Raw genomic sequence first — 20,954 nt, 5'->3', positions numbered from 1 at the left:
GCCCCCATAACAGAGCCAGTCACCCACTACAGTGCCCCCATAACAGAGCCAGTCACCCACTACAGTGCCCCCATAACAGAGCCAGTCACCCACTACAGTGCCCCCATAACAGAGCCAGTCACCCATTACAGTGCCCCCATAAAAGAGCCTGTCACCCACTACAGTGCCCCCATAAAAGAGCCTGTCACCCACTACAGTGCCCTCATAACAGAGCCAGTCACCCACTACAGTGCCCCCATAACAGCCAGTCACCCACTACAGTGCCCCCATAACAGCCAGTCACCCACTACAGTGCCCCCATAACAGAGCCAGTCACCCATTACAGTGCCCCCATAAAAGAGCCTGTCACCCACTACAGTGCCCCCATAACAGCCAGTCACCCACTACAGTGCCCTCATAACAGAGCCAGTCACCCACTACAGTGCCCCCATAACAGCCAGTCACCCACTACAGTGCCCTCATAACAGAGCCAGTCACCCACTACAGTGCCCCCATAACAGAGCCAGTCACCCACTACAGTGCCCCATAACAGAGCCTGTCACCCACTACAGTGCCCCCATAACAGAGCCAGTCACCCATTACAGTGCCCCCATAAAAGAGCCTGTCACCCACTACAGTGCCCCCATAACAGCCAGTCACCCACTACAGTGCCCTCATAACAGAGCCAGTCACCCACTACAGTGCCCCCATAACAGCCAGTCACCCACTACAGTGCCCTCATAACAGAGCCAGTCACCCACTACAGTGCCCCCATAACAGAGCCAGTCACCCACTACAGTGCCCCATAACAGAGCTTGTCACCCACTACAGTGCCCCCATAACAGAGCCAGTCACCCACTACAGTGCCCCCATAACAGAGCCAGTCACCCACTACAGTGCCCCCATAAAAGAGCCTGTCACCCACTACAGTGCCCCCATAACAGAGCCAGTCACCCACTACAGTGCCCCCATAACGGAGCCAGTCACCCACTACAGTGCCCCCATAACAGAGCCAGTCACCCACTACAGTGCCCCCATAAAAGAGCCTGTCACCCACTACAGTGCCCTCATAACAGAGCCAGTCACCCACTACAGTGCCCCCATAACAGCCAGTCACCCACTACAGTGCCCCCATAACAGCCAGTCACCCACTACAGTGCCCCCATAACAGAGCCAGTCACCCATTACAGTGCCCCCATAAAAGAGCCTGTCACCCACTACAGTGCCCCCATAACAGCCAGTCACCCACTACAGTGCCCTCATAACAGAGCCAGTCACCCACTACAGTGCCCCCATAACAGCCAGTCACCCACTACAGTGCCCTCATAACAGAGCCAGTCACCCACTACAGTGCCCCCATAACAGAGCCAGTCACCCACTACAGTGCCCCATAACAGAGCCTGTCACCCACTACAGTGCCCCCATAACAGAGCCAGTCACCCATTACAGTGCCCCCATAAAAGAGCCTGTCACCCACTACAGTGCCCCCATAACAGCCAGTCACCCACTACAGTGCCCTCATAACAGAGCCAGTCACCCACTACAGTGCCCCCATAACAGCCAGTCACCCACTACAGTGCCCTCATAACAGAGCCAGTCACCCACTACAGTGCCCCCATAACAGAGCCAGTCACCCACTACAGTGCCCCATAACAGAGCTTGTCACCCACTACAGTGCCCCCATAACAGAGCCAGTCACCCACTACAGTGCCCCCATAACAGAGCCAGTCACCCACTACAGTGCCCCCATAAAAGAGCCTGTCACCCACTACAGTGCCCCCATAACAGAGCCAGTCACCCACTACAGTGCCCCCATAACGGAGCCAGTCACCCACTACAGTGCCCCCATAACAGAGCCAGTCACCCACTACAGTGCCCCCATAACAGAGCCAGTCACCCACTACAGTGCCCCCATAAAAGAGCCTGTCACCCACTACAGTGCCCCCATAACAGAGCCAGTCACCCACTACAGTGCCCCCATAACAGAGCCAGTCACCCACTACAGTGCCCCCATAAAAGAGCCTGTCACCCACTACAGTGCCCCCCATAACAGAGCCAGTCACCCACTACAGTGCCCCATAACAGAGCCTGTCACCCACTACAGTGCCCCCATAACAGAGCCAGTCACCCACTACAGTGCCCCCATAACAGAGCCAGTCACCCACTACAGTGCCCCCATAAAAGAGCCTGTCACCCACTACAGTGCCCCCATAACAGAGCCAGTCACCCACTACAGTGCCCCCATAACGGAGCCAGTCACCCACTACAGTGCCCCCATAACAGAGCCAGTCACCCACTACAGTGCCCCCATAACAGAGCCAGTCACCCACTACAGTGCCCCCATAAAAGAGCCAGTCACCCACTACAGTGCCCCCATAACAGAGTCAGTCACCCACTACAGTGCCCCCATAAAAGAGCCTGTCACCCACTACAGTGCCCCCATAAAAGAGCAAGTCACCCATTACAGTGCCCCCATAACAGAGCCAGTCACCCACTACAGTGCCCCCATAACAGAACCAGTCACCCACTACAGTGCCCCCATAACAGAGCCAGTCACCCACTACAGTGCCCTCATAACAGAGCCAGTCACCTGAGTCGCCCTCGCACACCCAGGGCAGCTGGGGTACTCGGTACCGGGCCGGTGTCAAGGCGGGAATGTGTCACAGCAGCGGTGACCCGGTCCGTGGCCCTGGGGGCTCAATATCAATAGCAGTGATGTTAATGGTGTTAAAGTTTATATAAATAGTTTGTGACGCCACCCGTGGTGTTTGGCAAGTAAGATGGTAAGCCAACGCTGCATACAGATCCGCTGGGACTGATGGTGTGGTGCAGCAGAGATGGTATAGCTCCCCACAGGTGGAGATGTAGTCCCAGGGCAGTGTAGGTGCAATGGATGAGGAGAGGCGCAGAATGTATGGAGGCTGGTACCCAGGTGTAGTGGTGCTGGAATAACTGGAGGACACCAGAGTATGCGGTTCCAAAGCTTTACTCACTTGTTTGCAGTTCACACCACTGCCTGCCTCCGTACCGTGTTCTCCAGGTCAGGGCTCCAGCCAACCTCCAGGCAGGATAGGATTCTCCCTTCCACACTCCGCCAACATGTACCTTACTGAACGACTCCTCCAATGCACCTTTAGGTGCGAAGCACTCCAGTACTTAGTTACCCTGGAATGCCTCTCTCTAGGTGTTCCTAGTCTTTACTTGTATGACAGACAGCTGTAGCCTGCTTCGGGGACTCCACTCTGCGTCCCGGCTCTCTATTCAGTTGCTGTTGTGTCCCAAGTCTATGATGGGAGCAAAAACATGTAAATCAAAAGCCGCTGAGACACCATCACATGTTTCTCAACGCAAGCAATGACTAGCCAGGTCTTTCACCGGGAAGGAACAGCCACGGGAAGGGCAGTCTCCAATGAAGGAAACCACCTATGCCAAAACATGGTATCCATCCACAGACAGCTGTTTCGGGGTATTGCCCCTCATCAGTGTGGAGTAGGAAACTGGCTGGTAGGAGCAATGCCTAGTAAAAGACTGTGAAAAATGAGGATGAATGAACTCATGGAGATAAACATCCATCACTGCGGAGACACCATCACGTTTCTCAACGCAGTGATTCTAGAGCAATGCCCTCATCCCTTATGGGAAATATGCAAAAACATGCAAAACACAAGCCGCGGATGGGGGCATTGCTCTAGCATCAGTGCGTTGAGAAACGTGATGGTGTCTCCGCAGTGTTGGATGTTGATCTCCATGAGTTCATTCATCCTCATTTTTCACAGTCTTTTACTAGGCATTGCTCCTACTAGCCAGTTTCCTACTCCACACTGATGAGGGGCAATACCCCGAAACAGCTGTCTGTGGATGGATACCATGTTTTGGCATAGGTGGTTTCCTTCATTGGAGACTGCCCTTCCCGTGGTTCCTTCCCGGTGAAAGACCTGGCTAGTCATTGCTTGCGTTGAGAAACATGTGATGGTGCCTCCGCGGCTTTTGAGTTACATGTTTTTGCATATTTCCCATAAGGGATGGGGGCATTGCTCTAGCATCACTGCGTTGAGAAACGTGATGGTGTCTCCGCAGTGTTGGATGTTGATCTCCATGAGGTCATTCATCCTCATTTTTCACAGTCTTTTACTAGGCATTGCTCCTACTAGCCAGTTTCCTACTCCACACTGATGAGGGGCAGTACCCCGAAACAGCTGTCTGTGGATGGATACCATGTTTTGGCATATGTGGTTTCCTTCATTGGAGACTGCCCTTCCCGTGGTTGTTCCTTCCCGGTGAAAGACCTGGCTAGTCATTGCTTGCGTTGAGAAACATGTGATGGTGTCTCCGCGGCTTTTGAATTACATGTTTTTGCATATTTCCCATAAGGGATGGGGGCATTGCTCTAGCATCACTGCGTTGAGAAACATGTGATGGTGTCTCCGCAGTGTTGGATGTTGATCTCCATGAGGTCATTCATCCTCATTTTTCACATATGATGGGAGCAAGGCGTTAGCGGCTCACTACTCCTCCGGTGTCTGTTGCCAGACATAAAGATCCAATCAACTTCTGGGACCGGTCCCCGGCCTTTGCGCTCTCTGGACTGGAAGGGTTCTCTATCTTTCTTCAACCAGCTTCCCACCGTCCTTCTATTCTCCTTCGTTCCGATCTGTTCTATCTCTCTTATGGAATCTGTAGTCTCCAGTCTACGTCTCTTTCTCCTTCTCTTCCCTAGGGAGCTCGTTCCACTAAGACCAGTCCTCAGCCTCTCCTGACTGACTGCCTTCCTCCGCCTTGAGCTCCTCTCAGGCTGACCTGCTGTCAGCCTGCTCTCTCTCTCTCAGACCCTCGTCTGACTGACCTCCTTCTCTGGGACTCACCCCAGACTGACCTGAAATCCTACACCTTCCCTCTCTTTTATATCTAACTCCACCCGTCTCCCCAGCACCTCTCATGTTACGAAGCCAGGGACCACAAAAGGCACCCTATGACCTTTCCAGCATAAAGCATGGATGGGTCCCTGCTGAACTATCCTGTGTGTGGGGTGCAGGTGTTGGAATGCGGAAAGGAGTTCCCAGCCTACCTGGATGGTGGGGCACTACATCTTAGTAGAAAGTGCAGTACCTCTGTGGCGAATGAAGCCTCAGGGGCGCCACATACCCCCCATTAAACATAGCACGTCCGCGGGCTGTAAGACAACAAAAGGTACAATACAGGAACACAAAAATTTTAAATGCTATTCAACAATACTTATCTAATCTTCCTAATGTAGGAGGCACATTTCTTAAACGTTACAAACAGGTTAACTTCCTATCTTAGTATCAAAAATTTACATAAGTGCAATTCCTAGTTCAAAGTGCTATACTCAACACATTTTCTTTATTACATTTTCTATCAATTATTCTCTTTTTCTTTTTCTCTCTCTACTGGACGCAAGACAATGGCCATCTGCACTTGGCCTGTCACCCGTCACTTTCAATTCTTCAGTCTTTATTCAATTCTCACATTCTATCTCAAAACTTTTCTAATTCTCTGTATCAAATATTCTATAAGAGACATTTACTTTTCACAAGACACAGCATTATCAAATACTTTATCATAAAACATTCAAAGATTCTTGCAAAGTGCTGAACACTGCTCCCAGCCGGGCTTTCTTGCAGTGTTCCTTGAGGTAGACATCATTCTTCAAAAAGTGTCCATGCAAAAACATTATCTTCGCAAAGTGTCTTTATATGTAAAACCAAGAAAGGGCACCTAAAGAGGTGCAACTATTTACAATAAAAGTTTTTGGATCAATCAGCGTCTATGATCTCCACAGTTCCATTTCAAAAGCAATGCTGCCAATCAAAAACTGGGCAACATGATGAACAAAAGAAAGGCAAAGGCACAACTGGTGCAACAAACCCTCCTGGGTAACAAGATTTAGAAAATTATTTCAATTGTGGTCCCCTCCTGGGGTTCTGGAAGCTGAACTGGAACTGTTCTCATCCTGATTCTGGTTCCTTGCTATGGGGTCTTGAAACTGTGATAAATGGAATCCATGATGTATCTCCATGCCCATCAACTGTTCTCCCTTGATAGGTGGTTCCACTGTTCTGGTACGAGGTCTAGCTCCTAGGGCCTCTGCAGTGTGTTGTTGCTGTTGAGCAACTGCCTGGGGACTTGGCAGTGAAGGAATCTCGAGATCACCGTCCCAAAACGATCCAGATCCCCCTCTGACCTGTAGATGTCGGATCGGGCATGCCGGCTCCAATCGTACCCCCACCAGCATGGTCCTCCTCCTCCCCATCAACCCGTTAGGAAGGCCGAGGTAAATACCTGGGAGTTCCCAACGGTGCGGCCTCTGTTCCGGTGCAGGCGTGGCGGCAGCGGGTGCGATCCAGTGAGACATCGGGAACGGCGGTGGAGCCAGCAGCAGCGCTGGTTCCGCAGGGGTCGCTGGCAGGACCTGCGCAGCCGCGCCAGGTCCGGGCAGGAGCTTCTCTTCCTCCGCTTCAGCTCCTGGAGCTGTGTATAACTCTTCCGGTATCAGCGGCAAAGAGGGGACGGAGTACGCTGCCGATGGCATGGCAGCGGCTCCGAGCTCTGCAGTGTCTGTCAGGAAAAGATCCGGTGCAGCAGCGGTGGGTACCGGTGTTGCGGGTACCGCAGGTGTGGGCTCTTCCTGGGCGCGCTGCAGGTTTAATGTCCATAGCGCTTCTCGCCTCAGTCGCAGGCGGCGTGTCAGCTGGATAATCTCGTCCTCCAGCTGTTGGGGATTCATTCTTGAGATCGGGTCGGAGCCTTCAGCCATGGCGCCAGGGAGATTCAGTTCCCCGCGCTCCGCAGGCCTCCTTCCCTTGCTCTCCAAGATGGCGTTCTGTCGTTCTTCCTCTTGCTCCGCCCTTCTGCTCGCCACTGGCTTTCTCTGCCCCTCCTTCCGGGGGCGGCGTCTTCTTCCAGCGCCTCAATACCAAGCCAGTATACGAACCCCTCGGGGGGTGGGCCATGCATCGGTCACATAGTAATTCAGGCAGGGACGGCCCAAGACTCTTCACGGTCTTTTCTTAGGACCTCCCATCTCTTCACGCCCTTCTTCTCCGCGCCAGCGGCCATTTCTAATGTCCATTTTACAGTCTATTAAATTTGGTCTTCTGCACATTTTCAAAAGTTGTAAATCCAAGGCACACAGAACCCGATGGCATCGGGTCTCGTCATCCTGTTCGTGACGCCAAAATTGAGTCGCCCTCGCACACCCAGGGCAGCGGGGTACTCGGTATCGGGCCGGTGTCAAGGCGGGAATGTGTCACAGCAGCGGTGACCCGGTCCGTGGCCCTGGGTGCCCAATATCAATGGCGGTGATGTTAATGGTGTTAAAGTTTATATAAATAGTTTGTGACGCCACCCGTGGTGTTTGGCAAGTAAGATGGTAAGCCAACGCTGCATACAGATCCGCTGGGACTGATGGTGTGGTGCAGCAGAGATGGTATAGCTCCCCACAGGTGGAGCTGTAGTCCCAGGGCAGTGTAGGTGCAATGGATGAGGAGAGGCGCAGAATGGTATAGATGCTGGTACCCAGGTGTAGTGCGGGAATAACTGGAGGACACCCGAGTATGCGGTTCCAAAGCTTTACTCACTGTTTGCAGTTCATTCAACTGCCTGCCTCTGTACCGTATTCTCCAGGTCAGGGCTCCAGCCAACCTCCAGGCAGGATAGGATTCTCCCTTCCACACTCCGCCAACATGTACCTTACTGAACGACTCCTCCAATGCGCCTTTAGGTGCGAAGCACTCCAGTACTTAGTTACCCTGGAATGCCTCTCTCTAGGTGTTCCTAGTCTTTACTTGTATGACAGACAGCTGTAGCCTGCTTCGGGGACTCCTCACTGCGTCCCGGCTCTCTATTCAGTTGCTGTTGTGTCCCAAGTCTATGATGGGAGCAAGGCGTTAGCGGCTCACTACTCTTCCGGTGTCTGTTGCCGGACATAAAGATCCAATCAACCTTGGGGACCGGGCCCCGGCCTTTGCGCTCTCTGGACTGGAAGGGTTCTCTATCTTTCTTCAACCAGCTTCCCACCGTCCTTCTATTCTCCTTCGTTCCGATCTGTTCTATCTCTCTTATGGAATCTGTAGTCTCCAGTCTACGTCTCTTTCTCCTTTTCTTCCCTAGGGAGCTCGTTCCACTAAGACCAGTCCTCAGCCTCTCCTGACTGACTGCCTTCCTCCGCCTTGAGCTCCTCTCAGGCTGACCTGCTGTCAGCCTGCTCTCTCTCTCTCTCAGACCCTTGCCTGACTGACCTCCTTCTCTGGGACTCACCCCAGACTGACCTAAAATCCTACACCTTCCCTCTCTTTTATATCTAACTCCACCCGCCTCCCCAGCACCTCTCGTGTTACGAAGCCAGGGACCACAAAAGGCACCCTATGACCTTTCCAGCATAAAGCATGGATGGGTCCCTGCTGAACTATCCTGTGTGTGGGTGCAGGTGTTGGAATGCGGAAAGGAGTTCCCAGCCTACCTGGATGGTGGGGCACTACACCTTAGGAGAAGGTGCAGTACCTCTGTGGCGACTGAAGCCTCAGGGGCGCCACACACCCACTACAGTGCCCCCATAACAGAGCCAGTCACCCACTACAGTGCCCCCATAACAGTGCCTGTCACCCACTACAGTGCCCCCATAACAGAGCCAGTCACCCACTACAGTGCCCCCATAACAGAGCCTGTCACCCACTACAGTGCCCCATAGCAGAGCCAGTCACCCACTACAGTGCCCCATGTAACAGAGCCAGTCACCCACTACAGTGCCCCCATAACAGTGCCTGTCACCCACTACAGTGCCCCCATAACAGCCAGTCACCCACTACAGTGCCCCCATAACAGAGCCTGTCTCCCACTACAGTGCCCCATAACAGAGCCAGTCACCCACTACAGTGCCCCCATAACAGAGCCAGTCACCCACTACAGTGCCCCCATAACAGAGCCTGTCACCCACTACAGTGCCCCCATAGCAGAGCCATTCATGGGCCTCCATTACAATGACAGCCATACGTTTCTTCATAACAGCCATTGCCTCAGGGCCGGCTCAGTGCTTATGTGGGTTCCTGGGCCACAGAGTCCCAGTGTCCTCTTCACTTTTGATTTTTTCCTCCTTGCCTCCCAAGACTTTTCTACTATTTGGTGGAGTTGTGTTGTGCAGGACAAGCTGTGGTTTTATCATCACGGTTTTGGGATCCATACATCTTTCTGGTCTGTTTTCATTCTATTTTATGGGAGGACAAGTTGCAAAAAATCAGCGATTCTGCCATTTTAGTTTTTTTTTTCCTTCTGGTGTACCAAAGTAAACGATGTGCACTGAGCGATCGGCACTAGATTGCTCACTGCACATTGGCTGCCATTGTTCTCGACAGTGCGAGTCCTGGTTACACAGGATGACGCACCGCAAGGTAATCAGGGAACCAACACTGGTAATAACGCTCGTTCACTATTATCTTGCAATGTAAGTGCCCCTTTAGCGCCAATCGCAGCATCAGGTGGCTGCTGCACTTGGGCTTGGGAGCCTGCTCCATACATGTAGTGCAGACATTTGCCATCTAGGCCACCAGGCGCAGTGGACGTACACCCTGATTCAGTGCCATGCCTAGAAAGCTGAGCGTCATTGCGCAAGTGCTGGATCCGCGGGGAGATGGCGGTGACGTAGGGAGCTGTGACGCCATGGTCGTAGAGGGTTTGAAAAAGGACATGTGACTGAATGTGACTGAAAGGCTAGAGATCCTCGCCCTAAGACTGAATCAGATGGTATGTGGGGCAATCATCAAAGTATAAAAAGTGATTTTTGCGCTAAATACGGGGACGCTTTGCTGAGATAAACATGTTAGTGGCGCAATGTGCATCGCGAACTAGACATTGGGGGCAGTTTAATAGCAAAAAAGGATGTGACCGGTTTCCTTTAACAGGTCATTTATACCACACAGTGATTTCTGGAGAAAGAAAATATTGCATTATACAGTGGCTTGCGAAAGTATTTACCCCGTTGGCATTTTCTGTGTTTTGCTACCTCACAACCTGGAATTACACTGTTTGTTTGTTTGTTTTTGAGGGTTTACATCAGTTCATGTAAAGAACATTCCTACAACTGTGAACATTTGGTTTTCTTTTTATGGTGAAGCAAACAATAGGTGAAAACTTCATTTTGCATAACTATACACCCTCCTAAAGTTAGTACTTTGTAGAGCCTCCTTTTCCGGCAATTACGGCTGTATGTCGCATTGGATGAGTCTCTATGAGCTTTCCTCTGGGATTTTTTGCTCGTTCCTCAAGGCAAAACTGCTCCAGCTTTTTCTAGTTAGATGGCCTTCCTCTGGTGAACACCAATCTTCATGTCTGAGCACAGATTCTCAATTGGATTAATGTCTGGGCTTTAATTAGGTCACTCCAAAACATTTGCATGTTTTCCCTTAAACCACTCGAATGTTATTTTAGCATTATGCTTTGGGTCATTGTCTTGTTGGAAGGTGAACCTCCATCCCAGTCTCAAATCATTGAAAGACTGAAACAGATTTTGCTCAGGAGTATCCATGTATTTCGCATCATCCATCTTCTGCTCGACTCTGACCATTTATTCTGTCCCTGCCACCAAAATACATCCCCACAGCATGATGCCGACACCACCATGTCTCACTGTGGGGATGGTGTTCTTGGGGTGTTGAACTGCGTTGGTTTGGCGCCAGACATAGCGTTTACCTTGGTGGCCAAAAAGTTACATTTTGGTCTCATCTGACCACAGCACCTTCCTCCATACATTTGGGGAGTCTCCCACATGTCTTTTGACAGACTCAGCGGCAGCCAATCAGTGCACTCAGTAGCTATTGAAATGGGCCTGTGGCCTTCACACACATCACTCATCATGTGCTGACCTAGGAAACTATCTCCTAGTTTAGGCTATGTTCCTTCGAAGAGCTTTTGGTGAGTTTTTGTTGTTGTAGATTTTCCTGACCATTTCTGCACTCATTAAGTAAAATAGGCTACTTGAATTTTTTCCAAAACACACAGCGTAAAAAACTCACCAAAAACTCATCTTGGGAATATAGCCTAAGGCCGGGATCACACATGTGGGAAACACGGACGAGTCTCACATGTTAATTCCCAGCACTGCGGCCGGCACTCAGGAACGGAGCGTGCGGCTGCATGGATTGCTATGCAGCCGCACGCTCCACTCCCAAGTGCCCATGGCAGTGCCAAGTGATAACATGAGAGACTTGGCCGTGTTTCTCACATGTGTGATCCCTGCCTTATAGTCAAACCAGCAGTGGACCTGCCGGGACTGGTACAGAGATTTGGAAATTGGGACGTCTATGTATATCTTGCTATTTAAAACATCTTTACAGATAGTTTGCATGCGGTGTGCACCCTATAAGATAGAGTATAACAGTGATATTCAGAAAAATAAACACCACCAAATATATGGGAGGATCAGAGGTGACAACTGTAGGCAGTCATTACACACATAACATTTCCACAATCCAAGCCCCCACCTTCAAAATAATGCAATTTCCAAACACCCATCGTTATGACACTTGCTGACAACCATTTTTTGCCGACAACTCATTATTTTTGTTTACATTTCTATTTTTCACGCTTGTCATTCTTTACGTCGTGTCATGCATATAAAGTTGTCAGGCTTGCTTCTTCTTTTTTTTATAAGGATGCTGACATAATGGTATCTAGAAAACACCTCCCGTACATTCCCACCCTGCTGCTAATTAAGCACGGAAAGGTCTGTATAATGACGTGTTTAGCATAGCCCCTGTAGGCAGGGATGGTTTGTAGTACGCCTAGTTTCTGGCAAAGCCTGCTTTACTCCTCCAGCAATGAAGAGGTTAATATATAATATATCATCAGCGCTCTCTTAGGTATGACAGCACTTTCCATTTTTATGCCCAGCAGTGTCCGGCTCTATATGTGTCTACATGTCATCTGCATATTTCATGTGTTGGATGGAAACTTGTACAGTCATATGTTAAAGTTTGGGCACCCCTATTAATGTTAACCTTTTTTCTTTATAACAATTTTGGTTTTTGCAACAGCTATTTCAGTTTCATATATCTAATAACTGATGGACTCAGTTATATTTCTGGATTCAAATGAGGTTTATTGTACTAACAGAAAATGTGCAAACTGCATTTAAACAAAATTTGACTGGTGCAAAAGTATGGGCACCCTTAACATTTTCTTGATTTGAACACTCCTAACTACTTTTTACTGACTTCCTGAAGCACTAAATTGGTTTTGTAACCTCATTGAGCTTTGAACTTCATAGCCAGGTGTATCAAATCATGAGAAAATGTATTTAAGGTGGCCACTTGCAAGTAGTTCTCCTATTTGATTCTCCTATGAAGAGTGGCATCATGGGCTCCTCAAAACAACTCTCAAATGATCGGAAAACAAAGATTATTCAACATAGCTTTTCAGGGGAAGGATACAAAAAGTTGTCTCAGAGATTAAACCTGTCAGTTTCCACTGTGAGGAACATAGTAAGAAAATGGAAGAACACAGGTACAGTTCTTGTTAAGCCCAGAAGTGGCAGGCCAAGAAAAATATCAGAAAGGCAGAGAAGAAGAATGGTGAGAACAGTCAAGGACAATCCACAGACCACCTCCAAAGACCTGCAGCATCATCTTGCTGCAGATGGTGTCACTGTGCATCGGTCAACAATACAGCGCACTTTGCACAAGGAGAAGCTGTATGGGAGAGTGATGCGAAAGAAGCCGTTTCTGCAAGCACGCCACAAACAGAGTCGCCTGAGGTATGCAAAAGCACATTTGGACAAGCCAGTTACATTTTGGAAGAAGGTCCTGGGGACTGAAGAAACAAAGATTGAGTTGTTTGATCATACAAAAAGGCGTTATGCATGGAGGCTAAAAAACACAGCATTCCAAGAAAAACACTTGCTACCCACAGTAAAATTTGGTGGAGGTTCCATCATGCTTTGGGGCTGTGTGGCCAATGCCGGCATCGGGAATCTTGTTAAAGTTGAGGGTCGCATGGATTCAACTCAGTATCAGCAGATTCTTGACAATAATGTGCAAGAATCAGTGACGAAGTTGAAGTTACGCAGGGGATGGATATTTCAGCAAGACAATGATCCAAAACACCGCTCCAAATCTACTCAGGCATTCATGCAGAGGAACAATTACAATGTTCTGGAATGGCCATCCCAGTCCCCAGACCTGAATATCATTGAACATCTGTGAGATGATGTGAAGCGGGCTGTCCATGCTCGGCGATCATCAAACTTAACTGAACTGGAATTGTTTTGTAAACAGGAATGGTCACAAATACCTTCATCCAGGATCCAGGAACTCATTAATAGCTACAGGAAGCGACTAGAGGCTGTTATTTTTGCAAAAGGAGGATCTACGAAATATTAATGTCACTTTTATGTTGAGGTGCCCATACTTTTGCACTGGTCAAATTTTGTTTAAATGCAGATTGCACATTTTCTGTTAGTACAATAAACCTCATTTGAATCCAGAAATATAGCTGAGTCCATCAGTTATTAGATATATGAAACTGAAATAGCTGTTGCAAAAACCAAAATTGTTACAAAGAAAAAAGGTTAACATTAATAGGGGTGCCCAAACTTTAACATATGACTGTAATTGTTATATAAAAGGTAAACTTATATAACCAGTCACAAAGAAGTAAAACCGCTACTAGAAATGAAGGTCTGGGACCATTTGACATATAAAAATGCACACCGGTAAAATAAAGGGAACAGATACAAAATTATTGTATTGCAATATGGTAGATTAACATGGATGGTAACCATGCCAGTTCCACCATACGTGGAATACTATAAAGAGTAAGTACGCTTTTTTTCTTTTTTCTTATTATTAATTTGGTCCAGCATTGAAAGTTATCAAACTTTGCAAATCACTTTATTATGGGATTTGTCACCATTTCTGTAAGAAAAAAATGCATTTAAGTGGCTTCCCAACCCCTGCCTTTTCCCAATCCATTTGCCTGCTTTTAGCTGCATTGATATCAGTGCGTGCTCATTTTCGAGTACAGATGATGGCAGTGATGTGTCAGCTCAGCATCTGTGTCTCAGTAAGGGCTCATTCACACGTCCAATTTTTCCCACATATGAGAAAAATAGGTTGATTGTTCTGATCAGACTTTGACCAGAGTTTGGTCCAAGTGTCATCCATTTTTTTTCGTACGTGGAGAAATAAAGAAAAAAGTGTATCTACCTTCTCCATTCTGACAGTGAGTAAAAATCAGACCGTGCAGGGACCCGTTGACTTGTATTGCCGATTTTGATCCGACCCTCGGATGAAAATTGGACAAGTCTCCACTATTTTCCGCAAACCTCTCAGTCCGCTAAAAATCACGGTCATGTTATAGTCTCCATAGACTAAAACAAGTACAACTGCTATCCGTGAAAAATACAGATAGCATTCGTACTTGAAAATTGGACGTGTGAATGAGTCCTAACTCAGAGGCTGGAGATGTCATGCAGAACCCGATCAGTGCTGACCCTTTCACTGCCATCATCTGTACTCCAAATGTGTATGTTCTGATGTTAATGCAGCTGAAGGCAAACAAATAAACAGGGGGAAAGCAGGGATTTGGAAACCACTGACATGCAATTTTTTCACAGGAATAGAAAATTCCTTATAAAGTGATTTGTAAAAAGTTTTAGAACTTTCCATGCTAGATAAAATTATTAAGAACATGCAAATTTAGTTAGTTACTCTTTTAAAAGGAATAGAATGAACGACCGACCAAATCCCTATCTTGGACTGGTCAAAGCTTACTTTACTAAATAAATTTGATTTATTTACATAAACAAAATATAAAAATTATAGTCCAAATTCTAAAAAAACCACACCCACTGGTAATTCCCTTTTTGACACTCCTGCTCTAGCAAAGAAGTTCTGTTTCCATTGATCTCTTCACCCTGGTTCACTTGCCAGTGTCACCTGTCATTTCCCATACATACAGTATACCCTTGCTTTTGAACAGTGCAGTGTAACCTACATCTGAGTTCTACAATATTTGCTTTGAGTGTAGAATAAGGCTTTTTATGTTCTAATGCTCTATATTATTTTTATGCTGCCAGCCTCATCTGTCTATTGACGTGTAGTGTTTTTAATTTTCCTACTCTACAGTAGAGACCACATCCTGCCCTCCGATTGTTCCAGTCCAGCCCATGGACCGAGACAACCGAAATGCTGAAAACAGTGGCCCAAGGGCCGCACCATTCACTCACCCGCCATCCCTTCCTGATGTCACCGCTGTCCGCATCCTCAGGATTATTGGATGATGGAGCCGCTGGAGACAGCAGTCTGCAGTGCGAAGAGTCAGTTGCACCGAAGACAGGAACAAAGTGCCGAGGGAATGGGAGCAAAAGGAGTATGTGTTGGGTTTTTTCTCAGAAGTGTATGGCTTGTTTTTATGTATATAGTAGGCTATGTGGGGTTCTCATACTGTATTTTAAAGGCTATGTGGGGGTTCACAATGCATATAGGAGGCTATGTGGGGGCTCACACTGTATTTAGGAGGTTTTGTAGAGGCTCATACTGTATTTAGGAGGCTCTATGGGGGCTTACACTGTATATAGAAGTCTATGGGGCGGCTCATACTGTATTTAGGAGGCTAGGTGGGGTTCATACTACATATAGTAGGCTATTTGGGAGTTCATACTGTTTATAGGGGCCATATGGGAGTTTATACTGTATAAAAGAGGTTATGTGGAGGCTCATACTAAATTTAGGAATCCTTGTGGGGGCTCATACTGTATGTAGGAGGCTATGTGATGATTCATACAGTATATAGGGGCCATGTGATGTCTCAAACTATATAAAGGAGGTTATGTGGGGTTCCTACTGAAAGTAGGAGTCTATGTGTGGGCTTATAGTGATATAGGTTGCTATGTGAGAACTCACATTGTATATAAGAGGCTATATGGGGACTCATACTGTATTTAGGAGGCTATGTGGGGGCTCATAGTGCATTTAGGAGGCTATGTGTGGGCCTATACTGTATTTAGGAGGCTATGTGAGGGCTCACATTGTAAATAGGAAGCTATGTGGGATATCTTGCTGTATATAGGAGGCTATGTGAGGGCTCGCTATACAGCTCTGGCAAAAATTAAGAGACACACAGTTTTATAAAAATTAGCATCTCTACATGTCTGACAGCCATTCCAGCGTCAGGTGAATTCCTACCAGAGTACACCTCATTCTACTTAATGTGCTTCTGATTAGGTGGTCACCTGAACCAAATCTTATTTAATGAAGGATAGTATAAAAAACCCTGCTGTGGTGTTCACAATCCTCTTGCAATAGGATAAGCTGGATGGCAAAACATGTGCTAGTAATGTCCCAAAAGTAATAGGAATGAAAAAATAACTTTTAACCATGCCAAAGGAGTTGAAAAGAAAAGTCTTGAGTGAGGAAAAGAAGGGCTTAATTCTGGCTTTACTAGCAAAGGAAAACAGTGAGCATCATGTTGCCACCATCCTTAAAATTTCTAAGACAGCAGTCCATTACAACAAGGTCAAGCAGCAGACATTGGGGGACAACAAAGGTACAGACCGGCAGAGGGCGAAAGCGATTCTCCACTGACTGGGATGACCTTCATCTTATTTGAATGTCACTCAGCAACCGCAGGATGACATCAAGTGACCTACAAAAGGAATGGCAAATGGCAGCTGGGATAAAATCCAGAACGGCAAGAACAGTTCGTAACAGGTTCCTAGAAGCAGGGCTCAAGTCATGTAAAGCTAGAAAAAAGCATTTCATCAATGAGAAGCAAAGGAGAGCCAGGCTGAAGTTTGCCAAGACCATAAAGATTGGACCATAGGACTGGAGTAAGGCAATCTTTGATGAGTCTAATTTTCAGCTTTGCCCAACACCTGGTCATCTAATGGTTAGACGGAAACCTGGGGAGGCGTACAAGCCACAGTGTCTTGCACCCATTGAGAAATTTGGTGGAGCATCGTTGATGATCTGGGGATGCTTCAGCAAGGCTGGAATTGGGCAGGTTAATCTTTGCGAAGGAAGTATGAATCAAGCCGCATACAAGATTATCCTGGAAAAACAGTAGATTCCTTCTGCTCAGGCAATGTTCCCCAACTCTGAGGACTGATTTTTCCAGCAGGACAATGCACCATGCCACACAGCTAGATCAATCAATGTGTGGATGAAGGACCACCACATCAACTCCCTGTCATGGCCAGCCCAATCTCCAGACCTGAACCCCATTGAAAAACTCTTGAATGTAAAGAAGAGAAAGATGGATATTCACAAGCCATCAAGCAAAGAACTGCTTACATTTTTGTACCAAAAATCAGTGTGAAAGACTGGTGGAAAGCATGCCAAGATGCATGAAAGCTGTGATTAAACATCATGGTTATTCCATAAAATATTGATTTCTGAACTCTTCCTGAGTTAAAACATTAGTATTGTTGTTTCTAAATGATTATGAACTTGTTAACATTATTTGAGGTCTGCAAGCACTGCATTTTTTTGTTGTTTTGACCATTTCTCATTTTCTGAAAATAAATACAAAATTTAGTGCTTGGAAATTCGGAGACATGTTGTCGGTAGTTTATAGAATAAAAGAGCAATTTACATTTTACTCAAAAATATACCTATAAAGAGAAAAATCAGACAAACTGAAAATTTTGCAGTGGTCTCTTAATTTTTGACAGAGCTGTATATAGAGGGTTATGTGGAGATCTTATACTATATATAGGAGGCTATGTGTGGAATGCATACTGTATGTAAGAGACTATGTGGGGCTCACTGTATTTAGAAGGCTATATGGGGCACAGATTGTATATAGGAGGCTATCTGGGGACTTATACTGAATATAAGAGGCTAGGTTGCATCTCATAATGTATTTAGGAGGCTATGAGGGGGGTTTCCCTTTACCATAGATTTCAATAAGAAGCTGTAATCTAAACCCTCAATGAGCTGGCCCTGTAACTTGTTTTCACCTGTGGAGACAGAGCATTGGAGAATAAGGGGCTCAAAGGTGGAGAAAAAAGCATGTTTCTTTCATAATATATTTTACAACATTTCTTATATGCCTTTGTACTATTGATTTATACAAAGTTTGTTGACACAAGAGGGTTTATGGGACTTTTAATCAGCTTATGTCAATTCCCTACACAGTACGATATGGTTTCTGCAGTCAATAAATATTTATGAATATAAGAACAACCACACCTGGATTTTTTAGGAAGATGGATGGAATTTTTTTATTTTAATATTTTACAATGGTGCAGTATAGATAGGAGTACAGAATATACAGGTAGTAAAGATCATAAGGGAAATATATCTAGGGTTTGGGGCTAATTTGTTTCTCTTTAAAAGGTTGCAAATTTTGGGGGTTTTTTTGACAAAACTGACATTTTTAACCAGTTCAAGACCAGGCCATTTAACTCTTTTTCTGGCTAGGCACATTTTTTTTCGTAAATGCAGTTTAAAGAGCTGTAAACATCTTCCTTATTTAATATTTTTGCATCTTTTATTGTAGTATGTGGGGCTTTATTTTTATGTCGCTGTCATAGTCTCTTTTTTTTATTTTGCTAACATTGGGTGATATTGGTGGGAAAATAAGGGAAGTAAATATCTGTGTTTCCAATATTTCTATTTTTTTAAGACAACAAAGGACCACTAAAATACATTCTGTAACAATTCTTTTTATACATCGGATGCATTTGTTTTGTACGTGGGTAGGGCTAGTGATAGCGATTTGGATTGACAGTGGCATTTTTATTTATTTTTTCATTAATTTATTTTTTACCTTCAAATATTTTTTCTTAATTCATTTTGCGCATTGTGCGCCCGATAATATTGTTAAAAACGTGGGGGGCATTTCAATATGTAAATTTTTTTTACATTTTAATTTTAAATATTTGTATTTATTATTTCCCTTGACACTTGGGCTGGTATATTAGCCACAGTTACAGGGGAAATGCAGCCTGCTGGCAGAATAGCAGAGCTGTCTGGGTCTTTTATGTTCCAGCAGCTCCTGCTCCATTCTTATACCCATCAATCACATGACTGATATATATGTAAGAGGTAGTGGTTCCTTTTATTGCACACGCAGTACTTGTTTATTCCGCTATATACAGCCATATGGAAGGCATGGGTGGTAATAAACTGATCCCTTTCTGTTGGAACGAACATTGGCTGTCTCTGACAGCCAGATTCCGGCTCCTGTAGCTACATGATCGCATATAGCGGCACTAGTACGTTGTGACATTTTAGAATGTCATCGCAGAGTAGGAGTCACACTGCCTGGATGCTTAAGTCTATGGGTGGCCTGTAAGTGGATACAACGTGGGTGTAATCTGGGTGTAGTTAGCAAATAATGCTTTAGCCATATTTGGAAATTGCAAGTTTTTTTTTAAAAGTCTCAAACTTTCTGATGTAGGGGGTGCCATAAAAAAAAACAAAAAAAAAAAATCAGGTCTAGACCGAAGTGTTATATCTAAAATTGAACCGAGAACATCAATCGTTGCATGACACATTTTGATATATTTGCAAATAACGGCAACATTCCCCTCAATATGAATTTTTCACCTTGTGTACTTACTTGAGAAGTTTTATTCAAATACCTTTTTAGAATTAGAATGTAAATGGTATTTTTGCAATGATCTTTACCAGAATGTGGTGGCTCATTCTAGTGATAATCTATGATGCTCATCAACAATACATACACTACCAAGGTAGAGACTGCGTGAGATTATGACCCCCACGTGTGACAATTCTTGTCCAAGTTTCAATATATCACTGCTATTGTCATTAAATTACATCTGGATAATACCAGGAGTAACATTTTATTGTATATTAGGGTAGAAATGACTACTTTATCCCTAGATCTTATATTACTTTTGGAACTCTAAGGCTGTGTGCACACGCTGAGGATTTTGCTGCGGTTCCGCAGCGGTTTTGGCCGCTGCGGACCCGCAGCAGTTTTTGCTGCGGTGTACAGTACAATGATTCCCTATGGGAATCAAAAACCGCAGTGCAGACGGTGCGGAATTTTCCGCGCGGATTATCTGCGGTTTTCAATCCGCAGAAAGAATTGACATGTCAATTCTTTCTGCGGATTCTCCTGCGGTTTGCCATCTCCTCCATTGAGGAGATGAAAAACCGCAGGGCAAAACCGCAGAGCAATCCGCAGGTAAAACCGCAGGTCTTTTGACCTGCGGTTTCACCTGCGGATTGTACAAAATCCGCGCGGATGAATCCGCACCTTTTCCGCAGCGTGTGCACACAGCCTAACCCATTCTCTGATCTGAGAGGTGTTAGAGTATTACCCAATTCTGTAATCCTGTTACTAAAATGGATTACCGTACATTAAAACAAGACATACGACGCTCACTAGGAACACAATGGACAGAATCACCAAATCATATTGGTTACTAAAACGACCCCATTGTTCATCCGTTCACACGCAATGTGTTCCTATAGTGAACATTTGTCATGCCATTTTGGCCGTAGTAAACTAGTAGAATTTTACACAAAAAATATACACCTCGATATTTAAATATGTAAGTAACAAAAAAGGAACCTGATCCCCTCCAACCATACAGAATTACTGAAGTAGTGCAGGATAGAGCTAGTTCCAGTCTGGGTTGAGTCATTCTGTATTCTTCGGCCCAAGAGCCGTTGCGAGTCTTCTTGTCCAGTATAAAGGTGCCCAGATACTATAGATGGCTGTCGGCCAAATTAGCGTTCATCTTACCACTATCTCTCCGGAATTCCTCATGCACTTGCCTGGTCTGAGCGTTCATATGTTGCCAATTGGGTGATGGGAATAAGCGTTTAGATTCTGCCAGATCCTTCTCTTCCCCAACATCTGTCAAATGAGAGTCAGGAGCACCTCCGACTCATTGCATTGGTTGGCCGGTCTTGCCCAAAATCTACTATACACAACATTTCCCAAAAAACCAATATCTTAGTGAGATTAAGCATGAAGCATTACAGAGG

The sequence above is a fragment of the Dendrobates tinctorius genome, unplaced genomic scaffold (assembly GCF_039654945.1).
Source record: "Dendrobates tinctorius isolate UK_male_01 unplaced genomic scaffold, ASM3965494v1 ptg000203l, whole genome shotgun sequence".
In the NCBI taxonomy this organism is placed as follows: domain Eukaryota; kingdom Metazoa; phylum Chordata; class Amphibia; order Anura; family Dendrobatidae; genus Dendrobates; species Dendrobates tinctorius.
Note: the sequence above shows the minus strand (reverse complement) of the source record.